The 9,075-nt window shown below is 40.3% G+C and overlaps 1 pseudogene; it reads left to right on the forward strand.

Moving 5' to 3' along the window:
• Positions 1 to 1,822: 1,822 nt before the first annotated feature.
• On the forward strand, positions 1,823 to 1,922 carry LOC130027282 (uncharacterized; annotated as a pseudogene).
• The last annotated feature ends 7,153 nt before the right edge of the window (positions 1,923 to 9,075 follow it).

Consider the following 9,075-nt stretch of genomic DNA (forward strand, 5'->3'; position numbering starts at 1 on the left):
TGAAAACCAGAAAATGAAAACTTCTGGAGAGGAAATGAAGAAACTGGGACACTGATGGATTGCTGATAAAAATGTAAAATGTCACAGAAGCTATTAAAGATAGAATTATCATATCATCCACCAATTCAGCTTGTGTTAATGTACTCAGATAATTGAAAGTAGTGAATGAAAGTGTTTGCTGCCTCAATCATGAGGTCACATATGGGATCTAGAGCTTGACCACTGGTGTCAGACACACCCACTGATTTCCGTCCCAACGCCTTTCCCGTCTGAGGTCACTGGCAACAGTGTGTGGTTTCCAGGGCACAATCAGGTGTGTGCAAGCATTGCAACTAAAAATGTGCAAGCATTATGACTAAGGGTGTGGCCCAGTAAGGACAGATGCAGCTCAATGTGAACACTGCAGCCAGATGAATCATCTTGTGTGAAGCATGTGTGTGATCCCTACTTACCACAATGACAACAAAAGGGAGGAAGAGAGGGGGGAAAATCAAAGCAATGCTTTAATAAAATTTGAAAAAAAATTTCAAGGCCTTAGGCAAATATCCCTTACACCAGAATTGACTTGTGCCTCTTTTTTGTTTATAAAATTTTACCGAAACATAAGAGAAAAAGAAGAGCTGGAGTGATAGCACAGCGGGTAGGGCATTTGCCTTGCATGCGGCCAACCTGGGTTTGATTCCCAGCATCCCATATGGTCCCCCAAGCACTGCTAGGAGTAATTCCTGTGCATCATTGGATGTGACCCAAAAAGCAAAAAGAAAAAGAAAAATGAGTAGAAAGTAAAGACCTAACAGATATTTGGGTTCTTAGCTCCACATTACTGACAATAACCAAAAGATAGAAGCAACCAGTGTCCACTGATGGACAAACAGATAAACAAAATACAGTTTATTCCATCTTAGGAAGGAAGGAAATTCTGACACATTACTATGGACTGAATGAAATTGAGGACATTCTACTAAGTGAAATACATCAGTCACAAAATGGCAAAAGTTGATTGATTTCCACTCATAAAAGATTAGTAGAGTAGTGAAATTCATGGAGAAATAAAATAAAATGGTGGTTGCCATAGCCTGCAAGAGAGGAGAGTGAGGAGATATTGTATAATAAATAATGAGATTCTGAGAAGATTAAAAAGTAATTTTTGTGATGATTACAGAATAATGTGAATGCTTCTAAATTAACCATACTCCTAAAATGGTGAAATATTATACTCTATACATTTTACTATTTATTTTAAAATGTAATTGCTGTAAACTTTATCTTCTCTCTTTGTTTATTCCTTTTTCCTATTTACTGGAAGTAGATATATCAGTTGGAGATGAAAAGGTTTCCTATGAGTCATAATTTGTGTCTTGCACAATCCCAATGGCTGCCAGTTACACAATAAATATATATATGTATGTATGCATATAGGTACTATATGTTACATAAATTTACATAAAAGAAATTACCTTGTCTAATAGATAACATTCAGATATTATAGGTTCTATTTCTGTCTATCATATAATTCAAGCATTAAGCTTCAGAGTCCAGAGACATAAAAACTATTATAGGAAAGCTAAAATTCCAAATCTAAGTTCCGAATATCAGATTAACTGGTAGGGAAAAAAACCTATATAAAAAAATTGTACTACAATGCTATAAAAATCAAAACAACATAGTGCACATGTTGTACTCTGTACACACATACAGACGAAGGAAATAGAATTATAAGTCCTGAGTTAAGGCCGAGATTTATGGGCAGCTAATCCATAACACAGGAGCTGAGTTTTGGAAGTATAGTAAAGAAAATATCTTTAACAAATGATGTTGCTGCTTGCTTCAGCAGCACATATACTAAAGTTAGAATGATATAGAGATTAGAATGGCCCCTGCACAAGGATGACAAGGAAATTTGTGAATCATTCTATATTTTTGAACAGCTTTGAAAGGGTCTATCTCACAATTATTCAAGAAAAAAAATTAAAAATTTTAAATTATGTTGTGAAATCTGTACAGTCACTTGTAAAAAAATAAAATTGGAACCATACCTCACACTTTTCAAAAAAGTAAATTCAAATTGGATTAAAGACCTTGAGATCAAACCAGAATTAAATATGTTGAAGAAAATATAGGCTGAATTCTCCAGGAAATGAACTTCAGATGTGAATTCAACAAGACAACCACAGAGGCAAAGACAATAGAAACAACAATAAACAAATGGGACTATATCAAATTAAAAGCTGCTGAGGAAGAAGAAGAAGAAGAAGAAGAAGAAGAAGAAGAAGAAGAAGAAGAAGAAGAAGGAGAAGGAGAAGGAGAAGGAGAAGGAGAAGGAGAAGGAGAAGGAGAAGGAGAAGGAGAAGGAGAAGGAGAAGGAGAAGGAGAAGGAGGAGAAGGAGAAGGAGAAGGAGAAGGAGAAGGAGAAGGAGAAGGAGAAGGACAACAACAACAACAAAAACAACAACAACAACTCCTCAAGCTGTTAAAACACTTGGGCCAGAAGACAGTATAGAAGGTATGGCGCTTGTCTTGCACACAACTGACCCAAATCTGATTCCCAGCATCTCATATGGTTTTTCCAGTCTCTCCAGGAGTAATTTCTGACTGCAGAACCAAGAGTAACCTCTGAGACTCCCAGGTATGGCCCAAAACCCAAGAAAAATACTAAGAGACACCCTACTGATGAAAGTCTAGTAACCAAGACCTATTCAAAAGGATTTTAATTAATATTTTTAATACACACCTATGCTCACTGCAGCACTTTGTACAATAGCCGAGATATAGAAACAACCCAACCACAGGCAAATGGATGAAGAAGTTGTGGTATACAATGGAATACTATGCAATACTAGAAAGGAAAAGATCATGCAATTTGCTATTACATGAAGAGAGCTAAAGGGGTATTATGATGAATTAAGTCAGTCCAAAGAAAGATAGGCACAGAATGACCTCTCTTATATGTGAGAATTAAACCCAGAGACATGATCCACAGAACTGATCTTTTGGGGGTCAGAAGTGAATTGAATGGGAGGAGTTCATGAGACTTTGAGGGAGGGAAATGCATCTTTTGGTGTTGGATTTGGTGTTGAAATGATGTTTGCACAAAACTATCATCAACTGGAGCTGGAACAATAGCACAGCGGGTAGGGCATTTGCCTTGCATGCGGCTGACCCAGGTTTGATTCCCAGCATCCTATATGGACCCCCGAGCACCACCAGGAGTAACTCCTGAGTGCATGAGCCAGGAGGAACCCCTGTGCCTTGCTGGATATGACCCAAAAAAAGAAAAAAAAACTATCATCAAATGATACCTCAATCAAAAAATTTTAATTCCATTTTGCAATTTATTGAGAATAAAAATAACTTCCTTATAAATAGTGATGTATTATAAGACAATGAAATGACTCATTATTAGTAGAGGCCTGGGATACTACGCAATTGTTAAAAAGAACACAGTAGATATGAACAGGCAAACAAATATCAGAGTCACTTGAATTATATGGTACCAATTATGTGAAAGTAAAATCGGAAGGGCCTATAAACACAGGAAAGAGACATAACAATAGCTGGAACAATAGCTAATGTCTATAAAATATACACGAGATGTCAGCCTCTGTCCTATGAGTTTTGCCTGACTTACATCCATACGTTCTCAAGATATGCCTGCAAGCTATGGAATATTTAGTTCCTTTCCCAAGGAAGTTGAGGCACAAACAAGTAACATTCACCCAATATCACACAAATATTAAATGTTGCAGCCAAAATGTTAAGCACAACTAACCCTAAGGGGTGATGAGAGCAGAAAATTGCAGTGAGGAAAATAGTAACACACTCCTATTGAGTCTGATTCTTATGAGCATGTATCACATTTTTAATAACTGCTTGGGATTTGGAGGAGAAATGCCAGGAAAGGTAATAAAACCATATTTATACACTAGAGAATTAAACGGGATTGGATTCAAAAAATTTTTTGAGGTTTCTACACAGGAAAAATAGAGATCAATAGAAAAGAATTTAATGCAGTATATGTCAAAACTCAGGATAATATTTCTTAACACAGTTAGTTTTAGTAGATAGCATTTCCTAAGTAACACTTGTCAAAACAATCTTGAACACAAAACATTGCCTGTCCTGTTGTTCATCGATTCGTTGGAGCAGGCACCAGTAACATCTCCAATGTGAGACTTGTTGCTGTTTTTGGCATATTGAATATGTCGCAGGGAGCTTGCCAGGCCCTGCTGTGCGAGCGGGATACTCTCGTAGCTTGCCCGGCTCTCCGAGAGGGGTGGAGGAATCAAACCTGGGTCAGCCACGTGCAAGGCAAACACCCTACCGCGCTGTGCTATCGCTCCCCCAACATCATAAAATAGAAATACAGGAGGTGGAAAGACAGAGCACAGGCAGAGTCCCTTTGCCTATGGCTGACCTAGGTACACTCCCTGAGCTCTATATGATCTCCTGAGCCTCACCAGAGCCAGGAGTAAGCACTGAGCACCAACAGGTGTCAGCCAAAAAGCAAAATACAAATAGATTTTTTTTTTAAAGTAAATACAATATCTAAAAACTTGCCCAGAAGACAAAAAGAATAAAAAGGACAAAGTAGGTTTTGTTCTACTGGGAAGAAGATAATTTTAAAAATAAATAAAAAGGACAAAGGAGATTTTGTCCTACCTACATGGAAATGAAACATATTAAATAAAGATAAATATGTGGGACTGGAGCAATAGCACGGCAGGTAGGGCGTTTGCCTTGCATGCAGCCAACCCAGGTCTGACCCCTAACATCCCCGGAGCATGGCAGGAGTAATTCCTGAGTGCATGAGCCAGGAGTAACCCTTGTGCATACCTGGGTGCCAACAAGAAAAAAAAAAAGATAAATATGTCTATACACAAGTCACCACATACTATTGTATCCACTCAACTCTAGGTGATTGTAGCACTCTGCAGTCCCCAGGTCTTGAACTGTACTCTGGCTGACTTCCAAACTATGTCCTTACTGTCCTTGGAGGTTCTTACCCTCTAGTCACCGACTCCCATTATAAAAACACAGAAAGTCCTGATTGTGCTTCTAACAGACTGAGTGCCGTGAACTCAACACATCCAAACCATCTTAACAGCCGTCATGCAGTATCTACTCTAAGAAGTTGGTTTATGAGTACCGCAAAGCTTTCTCAACCCTCGTTGACTTCAGATTTCTGAGGGGTGTTCTTGAACTGTTTCCCAAAGCTTCTTTATGTAATAAAGCTTTAGTCACTCATTGGAGTAACTGGCTTAATAGTGCACTATTTCTTAGCTACCTTCCTATCCTAATACCACTTACATTGCCATCTATAAAAACAACAGCCCCCTGGACTGTGCATTCCTCAGCCTGTGTGAAACCAACCATGGCAATTCTGTAAATATATTTTTCATTTCTGCAATAACCACAACAAAATGAAGAAGGTGAATAAACAGCACGCTTTATTCATAAATACAATAAATGAAAAATAGAAGTAACAGTTTTAAATTAAGAGTGCCTCTAAAGAATAAAAAATTATTTTAAAAAATATATTAGAAACCCAGGAGAGGGTCAGAGCAATAGTACAATAGACAGAGCACTTGCCTTGCACTTGACTGACCCAAGTGCCGCACCCCTGGCATTCATAGAGTCCTCCAAGTCCCACCAGGAGTAATCTCTGAGCACAACCAGGAGGATGTCCTGAGCACCTCTGTGTGTGATCAAAAAAGGTGTAAAAAATTTCAGAAAACCAAAAGAAATATAGTGTGATAAGTCAATAGAACGATTCAATATAGTGAATCGTATCCCACCCAGGTTTTTTCTGGTGAAAATTTGATTTTAATTAAAAGCAATGGGCCTACTAAATTTTTTATGCATCCCACCATTTTTAGCACCATTATCAGACTCTATGACTGTGTATGACTATGTATTCACTGTATATGACTGACATGTACCTGACAGCATCGCTTGAATATTTAGTATACCCCTATCTTGAATTTACCTATGGAATTAGAACAGAGATAAACAGGTGAGGAAAAATCACTTAGACAGTTAAATCTTATATAAGCTATCGGTAGATACAATTTAGATACTTTGCTAAACCCATATTGTTCTTAGGATAAGGGTAGCAGCTCTTTACAGTAGCTGTTGACCCTCTATATGCTGTGGAAAAATATATAGAAATGTTTGAGTCATACATCTGACAGATTTATAATGAGGACTGAAATTTTAAGTTTGATTGTTTGAAAGAATTATTCCGAATACAATACCTAAAGTCAGTCACTATGCAAATAAAAAGAAATACACCAGATAGCAACAGCATCTATTAACGAACTGCTTTCAATAAACACGGAGCACCTACTCCATGTGCAGACTTGTGCTGGGGTGCTTTGGGAAACAAAGAACAATGCCATATGTTCCCGCTCTCAAAATGATTTAGACTTGTTGTCTTTTTTTAGGAATTAATATTGCTGTGGGGACTCTTTCTCGGGAATAACACATGGCAGATGATCATGCTAGATCCTTCCTTTTGAGAGAAAACTGTTGCTAATAGACACTTTTTATATTTCTATGAAACTGAAGATGCAGATCAAATCTATATTTATGTGTGTTTTAAGCTATCCATAGTTTTTCAAGTAACTATATTTAAAGTGTAAGGGAGGTAGCTCAAAGACTAGAGTGAGTCTGCAGGCATCTCAGTTTTGATCCCTGGCATCACCTGGTCCCTTTGGTAGACCATTAAAAGAAAACTGTATTTCATCCTTCCGGGCGGGGGAGGGTGGGGGAGACCCATCATTGTTACTGGTATTTGGCATATTGGGTACGCCACGGGGAGTTTGCCAGACTCTGCTGTGTGGGCAGGTTACATTCGGTAGCCTGCCAGTTTGTCCAAAGTAGGAATGACATAATAAGATGTCTCTGCTTCCGAGAGCTGGGTTTTATAGTCTCTGGGTGTTGGCCATTGATGGGATTACACGGTGCCAGGGGGCCAGTTGATGGGTGTGACCCCTGCCTACTGGATGGTGGAGGATGCTCAGCCCCGACTTTTTAAAAAAATTTTTTTAAAATCTCAGGGCTAGGACGAAGGAGATGATACTGGGGCCTGCTCGAGGCAATCGACGAACAACAAGATGGTCCTGATCGTGATCATGATGTGGGGGTGGGGCTTCCAAGTGGTATTCAAGAAACCCTAGGGCCCCAGCATTCATTCCATTGTTTTTTCTTTTGGTTTTTGGGCCACATCTGGTGTTCAGGCCCTCAAGGCTTACTTCTGACTCTTTGCTCAGGAGTCACACCTGGCGATCACTGGGAACCATATGGGATGCCAGGGGTCAAAATTAGGTTGGCCAGTTGCAAGGCAAGAGCTTTATCCACTGTGTTAACTCTCTGCCTCCCCCTAACCCCCACATCAGATCTTGGCCAACCTCGGCAGACATCAATGAAAGGGTCAGAGCATATGATGCTGCCTGAGCTGCAGAGCCTGGGACTACCCTGAGCATCCCAGTGGTGCTTTGGTGTTCCAGAGCTACACTCTGCAACACTCAGCAGGTCATGTGGCCCTGGATATCAAACCAGGGCTGGTTGCATGCAGGCATGTGTGCATTTACTAAGAGGCCACACGGCTGCTCTCTCTTTCCACCACCTGCATTCAGTGGTCTCATGCCTCTTCCCCACCCCGGAGAGGTCAACGGCGATGGGCAGATGAAGGAGGAAATGAGGGGCAGACTGGTTGGTGTTAGTTGCAGTTTATTCCAATCTCATCTCCCATCTCCTCTGACTCTCCCTCTGCTTCTGCCTTACTCTCCATTGTACTTCATTCTCCTGGCTCCCCAGCTCACTCTTACAGCCTTGTTAAATCCCAAAGCATGAGGGGTTGGGGTAATAATTACACATAGGTGTCGTCATATAATCAACAGAGGTAAAGTCCTTCCCTTGAGGGAAACTTCTTCTAGGACAGATTCTCATTCAGTAAGAGGGCCCACCCAAGAGCAGAATCCCATAGGTGTTTCTCCTCTCCTTGTCCAACAAACATATAAAATTTCATAATATTAATCATTTTATATGGACACAGTAAGAGATACATTAAACTTAGAGGATTGCTCTCCTGCGGACATTTCACTATAGCTCTCAGACTAGACTGCTCAGGCCAGATTAGTCTTTCCTAACCCTAGCAGGGTCTTAATCTCGTTGTTACTTTTGGATCGTGATAGAATTTGCCCATGACCATGCTTTTAACTTATAGTTAAGTATTTTGGCAGTTTGACCTGGTCCATTTCAATGCCGGAGTAGCTCACAGCTTGCCCTAGGTTCATGCAGTCCCTCGTTGGGTCCCTGCTTTTGGGGTGCTAGCAACTAAGGGCAACTGAGGCTTAAGTTGAGAAAGCAGATGCCCAGGAGTGAATATTATTTGGAGTCAATTAACTCCCAAGTTACAAAAGCATATATTAACTGTCTTCCTGTGTCCATACAAAAAGGACATTACTTTTTTTTTTTTTTTTTTTTGCTTTTTTGGGTCACACCCGGTGATGCTCAGGGGTTACTCCTGGCAGTGCTCAGGGGACCATATGGGAAGCTGGGAATCGAACCTGTGTCGGCGATGTTGGCTGCGTGCAAGGCAAATGCCCTACCTGCTGTGCTATCGCTCCAGCCCCAAAAAGGACATTACTTTAAACTATGCGAAAGACATAAGGAGAGGAGAAAGGCAATATTTCACTCATGAATACAAGTGCCCTTAGAAGTAAACTTACAAGTTAACAGAATCTGACTAGGGGGAAAAGGTGATTAACTGGTTGGGGAGGAGAGCACAGAGAAGTGGTTACAGATAAACAAGGGAATGGGAGTGTCTCCAGAGCAATGTGATGGGTGTAACCAATAAACCTAAGCTCCCTGTGGCAAGGGAGGAAGGACCAACCAATGAAATCCTACGGGCATGCATCTGATAGTGCTATGTCTGTGCTATGTTTGTGGCCTCAGGAATTGCATTCTCTTTTTCAGTGGTTTACAAAGTTATTCACGCTGCATTTGTTATAGGCATTCAATGTTCCAGCACCAATCCCACCACCCGTGTGATCTTCCCTCCACCATTGTCCC

Source organism: Sorex fumeus, unplaced genomic scaffold (genome assembly GCF_029834395.1).
Source record: "Sorex fumeus unplaced genomic scaffold, SorFum_2.1 ptg000036l, whole genome shotgun sequence".
NCBI classification, from domain to species: Eukaryota; Metazoa; Chordata; class Mammalia; order Eulipotyphla; family Soricidae; genus Sorex; species Sorex fumeus.